This window comes from Excalfactoria chinensis, chromosome 5, assembly GCF_039878825.1.
Source record: "Excalfactoria chinensis isolate bCotChi1 chromosome 5, bCotChi1.hap2, whole genome shotgun sequence".
Classification (NCBI taxonomy): domain Eukaryota; kingdom Metazoa; phylum Chordata; class Aves; order Galliformes; family Phasianidae; genus Excalfactoria; species Excalfactoria chinensis.
Window position 1 is genome coordinate 47,805,278 of NC_092829.1, and position 17,323 is coordinate 47,822,600.

Consider the following 17,323-nt stretch of genomic DNA (forward strand, 5'->3'; position numbering starts at 1 on the left):
AACATATTAATAATTAATATAAATATTATATTAACTATATTAAATAAATATAAATATTAATTAATAAAATATTAATTTCTATTAGACACTTGCAATAAATAAATAAATATATGAATAGATGAGGTGATTCTACTAAGGCACGTAAAGAAAATTACATATTTTTTAAAATCACAGATTTTTTCCTTATTGAAAGAGGGAAATGAAAACTAATGTACTGATTCTACAAAGAAACAATTAAAAGCCAGATCCATGTCCTCATATGTTATGGTTTATTTTACTTCTTGTAACAACAGAATCCTAGAAACTTAGGAATAGAAACATCAAGAAACAACAAGAAGTGCAGGGTTCTGCTTCAAAAGTGGCTCAGTACAGCCCAAGACCTGGCAGGATAGATGGTAGCCAAGGGGGAGAGAACCTGGAAGTCATACTGGACACCAGGCCGAAAATGAACCCTTTCACTGAGTACAGCCCACTTCCACTGCAAGTTTGTCACTCCACTTAGAAGCACAATGGCTAGCAAAGCACAAAAAGTGATTAATTGTTCTTCTCTACCTAGCACTACCGAGGCTGCACCTACAACACTGCATCTAGTTTTGGGCCCTGGTGTTCAAGAACGATGTGGAGGAACTCAGAAGGCCTGAGAAAGGCTACCATGAGGGTCAGAGTCCAGAGCACATTTCTAAGAGAAGATGTAGGGGGCACAGGGCTTGTTTTATCTGGCTGTATTGAGAGTGCTGCTCTATGGGCAGACTACAGTTACAGAGGGGGATTTACAAAGTTGACCACAGCAAACTCTTTTCAGACATGGCAGATCAAAAGTAGACATCAGACAAAAACTGCAGGATAGTTTTTAAGATTGGATATTAGGACAAACAGTTTCACCATTAAAGGAGAGACAGCACAGGAACAAGAACTGTTGTAGAACATCCATTCTTGAAGGATCTTACAATTAAACTAAAGAAAGTAAAACCTAATATGACTCAGTGCTTGTGACAGTTGCACTATAGGTGGAAAACAGTCACTCCCAGTGACCCTTCATAACCAATATTTACCTAATTCTATGATGTCATAACAAATGAAACACTTGCACACACACATCCACAAATACTTTCTCTTAAGATACAGTCAAATTCATGAATAATTTAAAACACGAAAAATGATAAAAGCTAAAATATAATTTTAGAAATTTTAAATATATTTCTTAGGCATTTTGATTTTAAAAAATATACCAGAAATCACAAAAGAAGTGTAAAAAATAAGCTTTTATATAAATGTCCTGTTTACGGAAACAGGAAAAAAGACTGCATGTTTTAAGGCATAGCCACTGATCTACATTTATAGGGGCAGTAAATACATTTTAAATTTGATATAATACAGTATTATGCACAACAATTAGAAGCTAAAGAAATAATAACCCCTACTTGAAAGGAATAAAATGCTTAGTTTTAAAACCATTTTCATTTGTTTAATAATCTTTCCCAAGGGCCTAAAAGGTGCTGAACAACTACAGCCTCTAATGACTTTGTAATCCAATTTTGCACTTGGCTTATTATAGCAGCTTGCATTTTTCTTCTATTGCTCAGCACTGTATGGTAGAGAGATCTACTCCTGATCCAGTAAAGCATTCTGATTCTTCCAAGTCCTATCCTAATCACAAAGTCTCTAAATATTTCCTTTCCAGCAAGAATAATTGAAAAAATAACAAAATGAGCAGAAGAGTCTTAACGCATTGCTAACAAAGAAAAGGGTTATGCAAAGAAAATGAACAGATTGCAATAAATTGCTTTCCTTAGACAAGGCAGTATCTGAGTATAAACTGTAAGTAAATCACAATCCTCTTCCTCTGATAGTTATTGGATATTTCTTCCCCAATGAAGAAGCTGAATAACTGTAAAGTCCAGCTTTTAATTTACTCCCATTTGCGCTGGCAAAAGAAAATGATTTGAGTATACAGGTTGTGTGATTCCTGCGTGTGTGAGTCTTAAGGTCATGAATTAGGACTTTTTGATAACATTTTCATAAGGATATTTAAGTTACCTTTAAATGATTTTTTCCTTTTTTTGTTACTACATGTGTTATTAATCAACAATTGGTTTAGGTAAATATTGATATATTATACCAAAGATTTGCTGCAGTTGTACTACTTTTCAGAAAAGAACGCATGAAATGTTCACCTTTCATGAAAAGGGCATCATTTAGAAACAGTATCTCTGGATTACTGGATCTTAATGACTCCAGAATTCCTCCAGTCCATCCTGTTTATACCCATAGTAGCAGTAGAAGCTATGGGATGAAAAAATTACAAAAGAAAAACACAACTCCAGAGAAAGCCTTTGCAGAAATGATATACTGTATAAGGGTGCTCCATCAGGCCTTAGATAGGATCTCATGCATATGTGTGGAAAGTGAGGAAGATTACTCAGTGGCCTTTGGCAAGCTCTGAGACACAGCAAAAGAAAGCCAGCTGTTTCTTTATTTCACATTTGATATTAAATCTTGTTTAAATTTTACTCAGTGCAAAGCAGGTAGATACTAATACAATTAGCTACTATGAATGTTTTCTGCAATACCCTGATCTTAGGGAAATTGAAATAGATTTTCTAAAAGAACCAGGTAAGGAATAAAGATAAAGCACATCATTGAAATGCTGTACATGTCGCTTTAACATATTCTTACACAACAGGACTGGACTTTGACAGGATAGATGCTCTGTGTATATTTAAATTGAATCTAGCAATAAATGCAATTGCACAGTTAAGCTAAACTACATTTATCAGTTCTATTTAATAAATGTTTGCATAGGCTGTACCGTAAGATTGCAAAGTGACCATTTATCTTACATTCTATTCAAGCACAATGACATATAATCTAACAACATAATCTTAGGAAAAGAGAACATAAAACTGAACTACACTAATTCTTTTTTATTTGAAAGACAACTCTGATGAAATACATGATTTACGTTAGGACTCAAAAACGATACCACTCCAGGAGTTGAAGTTTGTAAGAAATGTAGCCATTGAGATTCTCTGGCAAAGGTGAACTATGCACAAAATGTATTTAGATATAGGTTTAGTTGCCTTACTCAAAGAACTCTAGTTTGAGGGCTTCAGATTTTTACCCAGATAATGATGCTACCACAGATAGTGATGGTAGCTAACTTCTTTGCCTTCCGGCATACTGGAGATTTAAAAAAAGAAAAAGAAAAGGAGAAAAGATATAGAAAAAGGAGGGGGAAGGGGAAAGTGGTCAAGGGTCAAGGGGTGGGACAAGGGAAGGCTTAAAACATAACATTTCAAAACACTGAAATTAAGGATTGCTAGTCCCAAAGCATTAAATCCTTGTTCTTTGGAGAGAAACATATAGATTCTTACTTTAGTGCTAACTTTTTGAGGGACAAGAAGAGCTTAATTTATTTTATTTTCCATCTGGTAACAGAAGCTTCCATCAAAAGATGAGTGATGTACTGATCGCTTTCCAACACAAGAATGTACCACTAATTTAAGCCAGCATTTTCCATTCAATTCTGTTGCAGTCAATACTCGATCTGAAGAACATTCTAGTTTTTCACCACATTTAGAAAATCCTATTGTGTATCATGGTGAGATAGCTTGATTCCTGCCAGATATAAACAAAAAGGCAATAGAACTTCAGACAATTTTAGTCATAATGAGTCCATTCAGTGGAATCACAGTTATGCAATGCTATGTTTTCAAAGCATTCTGGAGTTGTATTAGGATACTAATTTCTTGGCACTGCAGCAATATTATTTTCGTCTATGGATTCAGGGATTGGAGGATATCTGCCATGGTAAAATTCAAAAAACTCCTTTAACTTTTTACCTTCAGTCCATTGTTGAACACATACTATTAGCATAAAAACAGAATTACTCTATTATTACAGAAGAAATTTAGATGGATTAGAAAAATCAATAAACATTGAAAGGGATATTTTCCTCTGGAAGTGACAGTGGATTTTAGCATTTCCTCCACTCTTCATCCAAAAAAACTTTGAACAAATAAGAAGGGAATACAGGATGTATGACAGTCATATTTGAAATTATGTTTTGAGGAATGTAAAACAAAGCAAAATGCAGAAAAAAACCAAACAACACTAACAACAAACAAATAAACCCCATCATCTTATTGTTTTCATCAACTAGTGTTTATGCAGACATCTTTTAACCTACCACACACTATAAAGAAAAATACAGTATGTTTGGCAGATAGCGTGTCAATTACTTTGTTTAAATTCCTAGACAGCTATGGCTCTGACTCATCCAATTTACTCAGTTTAATAGAATATGACCTCGTGGGAGTTGACTGTTGCAAAATTTGCCATAACTATCTTCTACCTACAATGTGAGAAATGAATTCTACATTTGTGGACAAGTTGGTTCATTAACTGTTGACGTATTTCAATGTAATATCTATCCTTATCACTTCAGCAACATGGAATTTAAGCAAGGCACAAAACTTTGATAAAGGGTTTGATATAAGCTTTACCCAGCTTAAAATGAGATGAATTAATGCTCAAGAAAACAGCAAAAAAAGCACCACGGAATAATAAGCTGAATAACTATTGGATCAATAAACAATTAAGCAATTTGCCAAAGCTATTCAAATGATGTTTTAAAACAAAAAGACAAAGAGTCTAAGTTAAAGACAATTCTTAAAGAATACTTGATGTGCTATGCAAAAGGAAGCACGTTGCTGATATCAATTTAGGTGTCTTAATTGCATTGTTACCTCCACATACAGCTGGGAGGTGGAGGGAAAAAAAAAAAAAAAAAGAGAGAGAGAGAATTAAAAAAACCAAAAAAAGATAAAGAAAAGAAAAAAAAAATGAAGGAACCTATAATTGTTTAATTCCTCTCTTTGTTCTACAAGAAATCTGACTACATTTCACCTTACTGAATTTTTGGCTAATAATCAGTTATCAGTACAGGAATAGTAACACAGGAACCTGTTACAGGAACCTTAAATTTTGGCAAAGATCAGCTGCTGAAAACCTTTCCTCAAACAAGTAATTTTTATTCATCAGAGATATTTCTAATTCAGTAAGAGTCATGCCTTCCTACGCAAACTCATGGAAGTTGACAATGCGAGAAACTGAGACACAGCCAAGCCCTTTGGTTGTGCTAGGAGACTCCTGGGGCAGGATGGTCACAGTAAATTGTCCTTAACTGTGATTTTCACTTCCTGCCTGAGGCTCTGGAATCTACTGACCTCTGAGTCACATTTTTAAGTCCATGTGCCCTGTGAAGAACTCTGCTTGTCTGCATTATGAGGGAGAGGATGAGCATATAAGAAGAGGATAGGTTGAAAGGAGATAATTAGATTTTCAAGAAGGTACAACCCTTTCAAAAGCGACACATATGGCAGTTGCTGATTTCATGCCTTCCCATGCATGTTTCTAATGTCTTTGTAAGCAAATCCAATGTGTGAGAAGCAAAGCACGTACTGTCATTGTCACAGCTGAATACATCTCGTAAAATTTAACATTAGCTGCATCAGTTTAAGACAGCCAAAGTTAGTTAAATCACTTGTAGATAGATAGTATACTCAGCAACACTGAATTCCTCCCATCTTTTCACTAAGACAAAGCAAAGGTGGCAGTTTCCTGAGTTCAGTGAAAAAAACAAAACAAAATCATTATGTTCATGGGGCATTACAGAAACCTTTGATCCAGCAGTAGAACATCTATTAAATGCACAACAAATTCACATGTAAAGCAAACGGGAGTCCTCAAAATTGTAAATTATGATAAAAATTACTTTCTATTTTTAATGCTTTTGCACCACTGTAACACTGACAGATTTTGTAAAATTTCATTGTTTTGGGAAAAGAGTTTGGGTTAAAAATAAATGAATAATAACTTAAGTGCAAAACTTGTAGAAAGCCTTAAGAAGTTTTAATGAATACTTCCCATTCACTCAAGAGCTAGAATGTCAAAGGGTATTTCAATAAGACCACGTTCGAAAGTAATTACTCTTAAGAGTGAGAGCTGACAAGCTTGCAATCCCGCTAAACCTTCAGAAATGAATAATTTTTGTTTGTATATTCAATTCAATTTAGGCCTGAGGCAAAGTAAGTGAGAAGGAAAAAAAAATCACTAAAATAGTTACAGCATCAGTAAATTTCTGGCAGATCAGGAAAAAAGTCTTTCTTAAGAATGGAAAAGGAAGTTTTTTGACCTATGTGTCCAGAATTGTTTCACTAACTGAACGTTTAAGGATAAAAGATGAATATTTCTTTGTTTTCTCCCTTATTATCCGCTTTTTGTTATGTGAGACTGATTGCAGTAAAATTACTGTTACAAAATACCATTTATTAAAGGACCTTTCATGCAACTGTGAACTAATTTCACAAGACCTCTTCTAAATCCTATTCCCATTTCTTGAATCATATTAAACTGGCTTTGGTTTCTGAACACTTAAAAATAGTTTTAACTGCATCAAAATTGGAAGGCTCTGTCCTTCAAATACACAAAAGTAATTTCTCTGAAGTTACAGAGAAGTACAATGGAGTAAAAACAGTTTCTGTGATTTTTATTTTATTTTTATTTTTCACAGAATAAGTCAGATGCCACAAAAGGACAGGAGTCAAGAAATCAACCACCCTCCCTCTGCCATACCTACAGAAAACCACTAAGCCATATCTCCTAGCTCCCTATCCAGACACTAATTATTGTAATAAATTACCAGTACAGTGATACAAAATTTAAGCTACATTTAAATAATTTATTATTCGGTTTAAAATCAATTAAATAAGTATTGCATAAACCAAGGTCATGTGGTTTACAAGCATATTCCCACTTTTGTGTTCCCAGGCTCCCCTGCTTGCTCACTCCTGTTGAGACACTTGTGGTCCAGATCTGTGTGGTTCCAAGCTTCCTGCTTCCTGCTATCTACTAATGCACCTACTAAGCAGAAGGGTCCCTGCATGCAGCACCCTGTTCTGTCACTCCACCAGTTGTATGCTGGTTCCTTGTAGTATTCAGTGCAGAATCATCACAAGCAGACACGTCCAGTGTCAATGACACAGAGAAACCTCTGGCAAGGTACAATCATTTTTTGCTCTGTTCCTTCTACCTGTCCATCCACTCCATCTCACATAGTTTACTCCATCTACCTTCACATGCCCATACTAACAGCTGTTCTTATCCAGGTCATTTTACCAGCTGTGCACCCTACCCATAATGTGTTATTTTCAGTCAGGAATCTTTCTACAATGATCTGTTTAAGTCATTGATATAAATATTATAAGGTGTAACAACCCCCGGATAATCTATTAAAATGTATTTCCCCATAACATTTATTTTTTAATATCTGACAAGTACTTCCAAGCTAGTAGTTTTCCTCCCAGCACTTGAAGGGGGGCTACAGGAAAGCTAGGGAAAGACTTTTTAAAAGGGCATATAGTGATGAGGGGAAGTGGTTTTAAATTGGAAGAGGGTAGATTTAGACTAGATATCAGAAAGAAATTCCTTACTGTGAGGACAACAGGACTGTTAATTTTAAAACATGTATCCCTAATAGATGATTTCCAGTGCCTTTTCACTTACCTTTTACTTTTTGTAATAGAAAGTTTTAGTCACAAATTTTCCAAATACAGAAGTTTATATTGAACAATTCTGCTATTTCTGCATGGCTACTACCAATATCTCATCAGAAGAAGGCTGCAATTAAAGCAGTAATAAAAACAGTGTTGAGTCCCTCATTGCTGGCACACTCTCAGCTCACCATCCAAATTTCTCTCCTTTAAGGATTTTTTTTTTTTTAGTGCCTTCATTATCAGCTGTCTTTGCCTTACAATTTATTATTTACATGGGTTGGTGTGTTGTTTTTTTTTTTCTTTCTTTCTTCTTGCACCATATCCCTTGCACCATATACCGATAAAATTCACACAGACATTAAACGCAATAAGACTTTTAGGGAAGAAATAGATTGTGCACTGTATATGAGCAACCTAAAAGGCTAATGTGTTTGTCATCCCTCCCCCATAGTAGCTGTGGCATCAACAGCCCTAACAAAAATGAACCTCAGTTCTTTAAGTGATGGCATAAATAAAAAAGCTTGCCTCCGGAAAAATAATATATAACCACTTGTAAAAGAACCTGCCTCTCCAATAAGGGCTCACAAATACTGTAGTGGCAGAGAAAACTCATATAAAACCAAACAGCTAAGTTAAAAATCCTTAGCACAACATGCATTCCCTTTGGCAAAGAAGCTCATAGAATTTAATATATTTTTGCACACTTCATTTGAAAACTGCATGCACTGAGGGAGAAAAAGCTGTGGTCCTTTAAGTTAACCCTTTCCTGTCCTTGCAGAGCTTTTTCTGTAGCCTTTAAAAAATGAATACTTTTTCCTGTTTTTATTAAACTTACTATGACACATCACAATATTCTCTTGTTGATGTCAACAGAAAATGCACAGAAGTTACACCAGCACCAAATTCTCCTGGTAACAAGTGACTAAAAATTCAGCCCTAAAATATAATACTTTACAGAATTTCTAGTTTTGATAATATAAACTGAGATTTTACTATGTCAGTAACAGCGATTAAATTATTTCATTAATCAATCTCATACATGGACTTAAAAAAGTAAACATTCCTACTTGGAATGTCATCAGGAACTACAAAGGAAATATGAAATGTTGAGAAATTCATAGAGAAATCTGAAGCTTATGGAATATGAATTCAAAATGGTGTTCAGATCACCTTTCAATGCCTATGAATATAAATCTTTGCCTTGTTGTTTAATTCTGGACCTGAAACAGGTTTTAAACTTCAGTTGGTTGAAGGAAAAAAAAACAAACAAACAAACATGTAAAGGGAGTGAAACTGGTTACATGGAAGAGCTACTACACAACAGCATGTTGTAGTGTTGCACTGGAACAGAAAAATGGTCATTAGTGAAAAAAAAAATCAAAACATTCCTTTTGATATACTCTCTGAAAGACAGAATTCCCTCTTTATAGAGAAATTATCACCACATCCTGTTCCATCTCCCTACTTATTGTTGGTTCTGGAGATTAAAAGGAAATAAAAATGCTGGCATATAGATGAAGAAGACCCAATTATGTCAAACTTTCATCCTAAACTAACTATTACATATTCAATTGAAAATGGTGGAATCTTACAGTCTCCAGTAATTTGATGAGTGGAAGTAGCACAGTGAATAAGAAGTGACATCATTATCTTGATCTCCATCACACCTTGCCACCTTTTGTGGGTGGATGCTAAGGATACCAACTACATTACCTAATTCCTAAAGCCAACAATGGTAACTTTTAAAAAGTAGTAATGTAGTTGGTATCCTTAGCATCCACCCACAAAAGGTGGCAAGGTCTGACCCTTAACACAATCATTCTTAAATTCATAGTGAATAAAAAGCACTGACTCCTAAGCTTCCAGGAAGTCAATTTATATATTATGCTGCCTGCACAAATGTGAAGAGAAACTGTACCCATATATCTGAGGATTGTTTTACTGCAAAGAAATTGGATGGATCCCATATTGCCAAATAACTGAAAGTTCCCTCAGACACAAACAACACCCTGAATTGGGTTTGCAGATGAACACACAATCATTTTACTTATTCTCCTGTGGAACACCTAAGTAAGCTTCAACTAATGGCATGCAAAAGCCTCATGGCTCGAAGTCTGTTTATTTTCGTTTCAATTTGAGGTTGTTTTTTGTGTGTGCGTGCTTTTAATTATCCTGATTTCCTTGTTACATTGCACCCACACAGTCCTAATACAACATGTACAAGCTCTGCAGCAAATACTATTGGAGACTATTTTGTGCTTTGAAACTGCCTGTCTCTGTTTCACAAGCAGCAAGGATATATTTTGTCTCAGCATAGAGAATTCAGAATTTTAGGAGTTCTTAAAGTAGTGTGAATATTTCAAATTAGAGAAGCTCTGGTATATATCTGAAATGCATTTTAACCAGCCCAAGAAATAGATTCAGTCCTGATAAGTCTATTGTTGTTTTTAATTGTCAGTGACTGCTACACTCCACTTGCTCTCCAATTAACAGATCACCACTAAACAAAATATTGTGATGTGTTCAATATCCTAACAGGAAGAGCCTCCCACTTCTCTTCCATCCAACAATGTTAAACTAAGTGTGTTTTCAATGTATTAGCAAATGACAAAGAATGGATGTAAGTGGACAGATAATGTAGCTTTCACACTCCTATTCTGATTGTTTTGCAAAATTCTGCAGAGATACTCCTAGCTGTTGAGTAGATAGATCAATAAACAGAAAGAGAGAGAAGGGGAAGAAAAGCACAACACAAGAAGTGAAAAACATGTAACTTGTGCCCTGAGATATTGCTATGGCAACATTTAAACAATGAACAGAAAGCCCTGCAGGATTCTGCTCCCGCTTCCTTGGATACCAAATGTAGATCCTGATTCTCTTTTATTGTGTGCATGTACAAGCGCCTGATTTTTTGCCTTTTTCCTTTAGCTGACTGCAAACTACTCAGGCCCCATGCAAGGAGCTGTGCATTGATTCATTTCCATGTATCACAGCATTTGCAACTGAAATACACTCATCTCTCCTTTTGCATCCCTATTTCCAGCACCAAGAGAAGAAACAGTGGTGATAGAAAAGCTAAAAACAGGTACCTTGCTTTTCTAAATAGCATCATGAAATAAACTGCTCAAAAAAAGTCACAAGTTAAGCATCAATTTCTTCTGCTATTACAACAAGCAATTACAAGAAAGAGAGGCAAGATCCTTTCTATAGATAGCTCTTCAAAACAGCTCCTTGCCTGTGTTCCTAGAATTAAAAGAACACTGCAAGGCTGCCTTCCAGGTCACCATGACTGCTGCTATTGCTAAATCCTCCTGAAGTGAGTTGTCCTGGAGAGGCAGCACTTTATACTGAAGGAGGCTTGTTTTAAATTATTCATTTCATAAGGCAGGTGGACAAGGAGACAGATGGAAATTCAGAATGTGGGCCCAAAGTCCAGCCAGTTTGACTACTCCAGAAATAATTTAGTGGGTAGTAATTAACTGCATGTCTTCAGAATCATTTCACTCCCAGACTGCAAGTGGCACTAATTCTAGTACTCATTTATCTCCCCTTGTTCCCACACAGGCAATCAGAAAGAAAGGGATTTGAAAAAGGCAAAGTGAAAGCACAATGGCACAAGTGAGATGGAGGCTACTGCACGCTGCTGCTGTGTACAGTGCACTCCTTTCCTGAATATATTGGCTCCTCACTCTTGGGCAGTTTGGCTTCCAAGATGTCACCCGCACCATACTCTCAAAATATGCAAAAACCCTGTTCCAGGTCCTGTGCAAAATCTTCCCATCTTGTATCACCACAGTTAGAACATTCATTTGGAAAGAGATCCAGTTTTTAAGGTCACAGACAAATCATTTTAGTACCTATATGTAGGAAGCTATAACAACATTTTGTAAATTTCCTTCTTTTCCTCCATTTCCTTACAATTTCTTGTACCTGTTCACATCTAGAGCATTCTTTCTCTGGTCTCTGCCAATATGAATGTTCATTTTTCACTCAATGCTATCAGGCTGAGAGATACTGTGATATAAAATTTGCTGCCCCAGCAAATTGAACATGCTCCTATTCATGATCAATGTAAATCATTCCTGATATGTAAAAAGGCATGGACTACACACAGTATTAACCTACAGTTTGCCAAGAAAACTTGAAGTCTGAGATCTGCGGTCTCAAATTGTTTTGGAGAACAATTACAAGTGAAACAGGAGTCTCCAATACAGCTTTCCCTTCTGCACAAGCTTCGGGTGCCTAAATATACCAGTTAAATACAGTGTTTCCCTTTAAAGCACAAAATTCCATTACAGTCCAAGGGCCTGGGGTTATTTCCAAATGGATTGTCCACATGTTGAAGAAGAAACAGCCTCCAGGATCAGCACACACTGCTAAGTGGTACATCCATATGCAAGCACATGCAAGGGAAGTAGCAGAGACAGCCAGTTCTTGATTCTGACTGACAAGATGTGTTGCTCCTCATTTAGTTGGATCTTTAGTTTGATGCTTTTGGCAGTGTATTTTATGATCAGTCCTCTGGGATCTGGATAAGCCAAAGCACAAATGCTTAGAAGTGCTACACTCATTCCCATTATAAGACTGAAAGAGTTAAACTCTGGATTGTACCATGTGTCTTTTGGCTACTGTATTAAGTGAATGATTCACTGAAGTGTGAAACTGTTGCCTATTTAGAAGCAGGCAGCATCCATAGCTTTTAATGTTGACAAGATTTGCCCGTTTCAGCCCAAACTGGTGGCTAAATTTGCCCATTGTTTCTTTATCACATCAAGAAAATCCTTCTGTTAGTTATTCTAAGAAATGAATGAGGCACCTATTGTCAAAAGTCAGATTTGCTCTATCAGATTTTCTGTTTACATATTCACTTGACAGCAACCCAGGGAAAAGCTAGGAGATGCCTTTTCTTTAGCTAGCTTCTTTTCCCTTCAGTAATTACTGAGCAGCAGCTTAACATAAATTTAGCTGCTCTGTTGCTGCAACTGCTGGTCTAAGTGTAGCCCACAATAGGGCACAGGCTTATAATAATACATGAAGAAATGAAGAAAAGAGTTCTGTGCTTATTTTCAGATGCTGACAAACTTATTACCCATTTAGTATCCCACCAGGAAATGTGCTCAGAGAAATAAATTAGGCTAAAGCACTTCATACTAAACTGATTTAGCTGTACTGAGAAGGATGATAGCAATTGGAGCTGGACGGAACAATTTTTGCTATGCCTGCTTCCTTCTTTTTCCGAACACAAGAGCACAAAGAGTCTGATTCATTCATATAGCTGAACAAACATTCCCAGAGATTTCCTTAGGAGCAGAACTGGACCCTAAATCTTAACCTCTTACAAGTATCAAACACTTGAGAGGGATGACCTCCAAGCAGAAGTGCATGGGCACATTTAATAAGCAGGTCTTGTTTCCATTACATTAAAAAATTAAAGATGTCTGTGTGAAGCAACGCTGGTGACATGCATGAATGCAGAAATGCAATGAAAAAAAAAAAAAAAAAAAAAAAAAAAGAATTTATTAATGCTTCAATCCAGGGAAGCTGAAGCTCTGGACTGTGTTGCTCCACACAGAAAGCTTGAAAAGGAAACGCTACCAGGCAAACAAAAAGGGTAAAGATGGATCATGATTTTACTAATACCTTCCTACTGTCCCCCTTCCCCAGAATACTGCAGCTAAAGAAAAGCGAAATTAGTTGTAAAGCTCATTCTTTACCTTGCCTGAGAGAAACATCCATAAAACTTCAATGGTTCATTTAACTGTGTGCTTTTCTCTCTCCTTCTAAACAGATTTTGGCCTAAAATTTTCATTTCAAGGCACTGCTTATGAAGGAGGATGGAGAAGGTAAAGGAGAAGAGAAGGGTATAAGGAGAAAAACTTCCTGTCTACTAGGTATATGGTCATGCCAGATGAGTAGATAGAAGTAGCATGATCCTCACAGGAACACAAGGACCACTCTCTCAAATTACAAGTTATCCTGATTTCATTCCACACCTCAACATCTGATTTCTAAAGAAAGAGAGAGATATTTACTGGAATGTTACACATCACTGCTAATCTGTTAACACCACCACCTACAAGCCACTTTCCATTATTTTCATTATCAACATAATAACAAAAATCTCCTAACAAAACTGTATTCTCTCACTGCATATCAATCAAAGTAAATCTTTTTCAACTGTCAGGAAAGTCCTAGGGGAGTCTGGAGGATTCACCACTAAACTGTAAAGAATTTCCTAGGAGATCTGGAGGGCATGAGTGGCTGGTACAGCCATTCTCTAAACTCCCCTGCAACAGAAGAATGCCCTCTCTCTGACGTTACTATTTGTTCTCAGCAATGGAGTTCAAGATATTCCATTTCTCTCAGAGCTGCCTCCTCAAAAACCGTTACCACTCCCTGTACCACCCCCTTGCCCTACACGCCCCTGCTCCTGCCAAAAGCCATCCTTCACCTTCCTGCTTCATTATAAATTTTCCTGTTTATACACCATATTGATCTGCAGAGTCAGAGTGGATACCAGCACTGAAATCAGAGTTTATTTTAGACATTTACTAAATAAGTAAATAAATAAATAAACCTCCTCTGTGCATCCAATTATATGCAACTTGCATCTGGTTGCTTCTTTTTTTGTTGTTGTTTTTGTTTTTAGCATATTGAGCAATTGAACAGCACCCATCACTCACTGCGGGGGCATTCTCAAATTCCTTTGCTAGTGAACATTTACAAATGTCATAAAGCCATACCGACAGGTATCTATCTGCAATACACTATCAAAGCTGGAGTTTTACTAAAAGGAATATTTGAGCTACTGTAAGATTTCAGTTCTGCTCTCATTCTTCCTCTTCTCCCTTTCAATGCCAGTTCTCCCCCTGACCCCCTCCCCTAACATTACCAAAATTCAACTGGCTTCTTTACTCAGGTTGGGGAAAAGAGCAAAGAAAGAGGTAGAAGCAAAAGAGGAAATGGGGCTTTTTTTTTTTTCTTTTTTTTTTTTTCCCTTCCCTGTACAAAATTATAAAATAATGAAATGGAAAGTGTACTTACTATATCCTCAAAGACTATCCAGCTGGAAATCCAAGTGGTTATGAAAAACCAGGGTGGGGGAGGGGTTATGAAAACTATTTCATTTCAGCAACCAAACCAAAATTAAAAACAAGAAAGGAAACAAAAATAAAAGATATCCAACTGCAAATTTCCAGGCAATTTCAGTCCACACAGGTACCAATCCAACCCAACACTGCTGAACTCTCTCCCTCCAGCAATTTTGCTTTTTTCTTCTCTGTCCTTTATTTTCTCTGCTGTGTTCAACTTTTCTGCATAAAATTGCTGTAGTGGTAACAATGATGTTTGCTTCACTGGAGAAGAGGGGTTTAAAACACCAAGAAAAAAAAAGAAAAATTATTGCAGAGGATGAATGGTCTTTCTCCTTTCTGAAACTTTTCATTCCACAGTGGATCCTTCGCCTACTTCCCTTTTTCTGAGGTTTCTGCCACTCTAGCTTCTCTGCTCTCCATTGCTCGCTATTTATTTTTTCTCTGGGGAGCAGAAAGAGCTGTATTTCTGATTAAGCAGCCCTCCATCTGTATTCTTTTTTAATGCAATTTTGTTGTGACTGTTAAGATCCAGGTCTTGCCAGGCAATTTTCTTCTTCCACCTTGTTTGCTGCACTATCAATTATCCAATCCGTGTGTCTCCACATTAGAATGGGGATTCCCATTCTTCTTTTTCCCTGTCCCCCACACTCCTTTAGGATAAAATCTCCGTTTGCATTTAAATTTTTATTTCTATATGTCAATACAATAACTTTTAGTGTCTCTCCCTTCTCTCCAAAGATCTGATTAGATTTCCAATCACAACCCAGTGCGCAATTGGATTTTTGATTTCAGCAAGAAGCCAGCAATCCACAGCATCAGCACTCTCTTCCTCGCTTCAGACTCCACATTATATCCTTTTGCCTTCCCTCCAACTCCTCTGCATTTTCATAATCTCACATTAAATGGAATGAAGGAGGGAGGGAGTAGAGAAAAATTCAAGGTTCCCACCAGCTGTCAAGAATAAATCCATCCCCTTGTTATTTTTTAAACACTCAGGATGGGTGTTTTTAACGCCCACTCTCCCCTTTGCTCCCCACACTTCTCAAAATCTTTCTGATGTTAAAACTCCCCCGATGGGGCACAAAAGAAGCCTGGGGAGGCGTGATTTGTCTTCTCAGCCGTTAGTTTTGCAAGCACTGGTTTCCCTTTGCTTTTCATTTCAGCTCCCTCTCCATCTTTTGTCCAGCAGCTATAACGATCCAGCAGCACCAAGACGGATAAACTTCTATTTCTTCTTTGAGGAGAGAGGGAAAGAGAGAGGGGAGAAGGATAAAAGCTCTCCGGCTTCTGCCTCCCTTTTCTTCTCTTTCTCTGTTTCAATGCAGCTCCGATCACATTTGCAATCTCTGCCTGGTGTATTTCAGATCTACAAGTTGGATTTCCCTTCTGCAGAGCAGTGAGTTAGAATCCCATCGTCTTCCACATGCCAGTTATCTTCCCCCTTTTCTTCCTTCCTTCCTGCCTCCCTCCCTTCCAAGATGACACATTCCCGGGAGCACAGCCTCTTCTTTCAGTTTTTAGTCTCATGCCTGAAACGCATAGCTTTTTGCACAGCCAAAACCCTTTCTCCCTCCCATTAGCTTCAGCTTGAATTCTTCCTGTGTGTGCACGTACGTACGCATCTATGTATATATCCAGTTCCAGACAGCTCCCGTTGTTGCTGCAGGGAGTAGATCCGCTTTTCTGTTGCTCTGGCTTTGTCTGACTCCCCACCTTTCAGTGGCACCCTAGGATTTGCAAATGTCCCGGGGCCAGTCTTCCTCGCTATACTGCTCCTTCCCCCCTTCCTTTCTCTTTCTCTCTCCTTCCTTTTTTCTTTTTTCTTTTTTTTTTTTTTTTTCCCTCCCTCCCCCCTTCCCCTTCTTTTCTCTGCTTGTGATCAGTAAAATACAATTACCCAATTACCTCCCATCATCTTAGCACTGATTGGTCAATTGCATTAACACTTGATGTCAGGGAAAGGGTATTGGAGCTGTTCTGACGTGGCACTGCTGCCACCTGGTTGACAGTGTGGGAACAAGCTCCGAGTTACCTTAAGAAACCTCCAAGTCAGAAAGCAGTAATTGAAACGCAAGGGATCATCTTAAGGAACGGAATGTCAAAACTCATTTTCTTAAAAGCCTGCCTGATTCTGACAGATCAACCACTATTCACAGGTACCAGCCCAGCCACTGAGATAGAGGAATGACAGTAAAATGAAATGAAATATAAAGTTAGTTTTGCAAAAAACAAAACAAAACAAAACAAAAAAACAGAAAACAGTGAAAATCACTTGTATTAAGAGACAAAACAGTTTTCTCATTACAGAAATAAATAATTGTTTAAAACTTGTATATAAAAGTTACCTAAAACTCCATTTTGGCAGATGCTCCTTGCCAGAAGCCCTATGAAATGCCTCAAGGTTTTAGTGGGTCCAACTGCTCCAGCTCATTAAGTCACAGGAACACAACAGCACAATGCCTAGGCTCACCTAGCAAATCTGCAGCAGCTTGAGTACCACGACTACTAACCAAGGTTTCTGAGTTTTCCATACTAAGTCATTAAACCAGGCTCCTAAGGTGCCGAGATGTTTGCTGTCATTCAACCAAGATACGTTTCTAGTACTTAAGTATGTTTACATAAAGTGCTTGGAATTGGGCTTATATTTACAGGGATCTCAATTCTAAATAATTT

General features: G+C 37.2%; 1 protein-coding gene across 5 annotated transcripts in view; it reads right to left on the reverse strand.

Annotated features, from left to right (window-relative positions):
* Window positions 1-17,323, reverse strand: part of LRRC4C (leucine rich repeat containing 4C) — a 429,828-nt gene that overhangs the window by 71,565 nt on the left and 340,940 nt on the right. Inside the window, exon 1 of one of the 5 annotated variants that reach the window (XM_072337163.1) lies at window positions 14,601-16,555. The exons of the other annotated variants lie outside the window; for them this stretch is intronic. The gene's annotated coding sequence lies outside the window, so the exon portion shown is untranslated. Of the gene's footprint in view, window positions 1-14,600; window positions 16,556-17,323 lie in introns of those variants that run through there. 5 annotated transcript variants of the gene reach the window in all.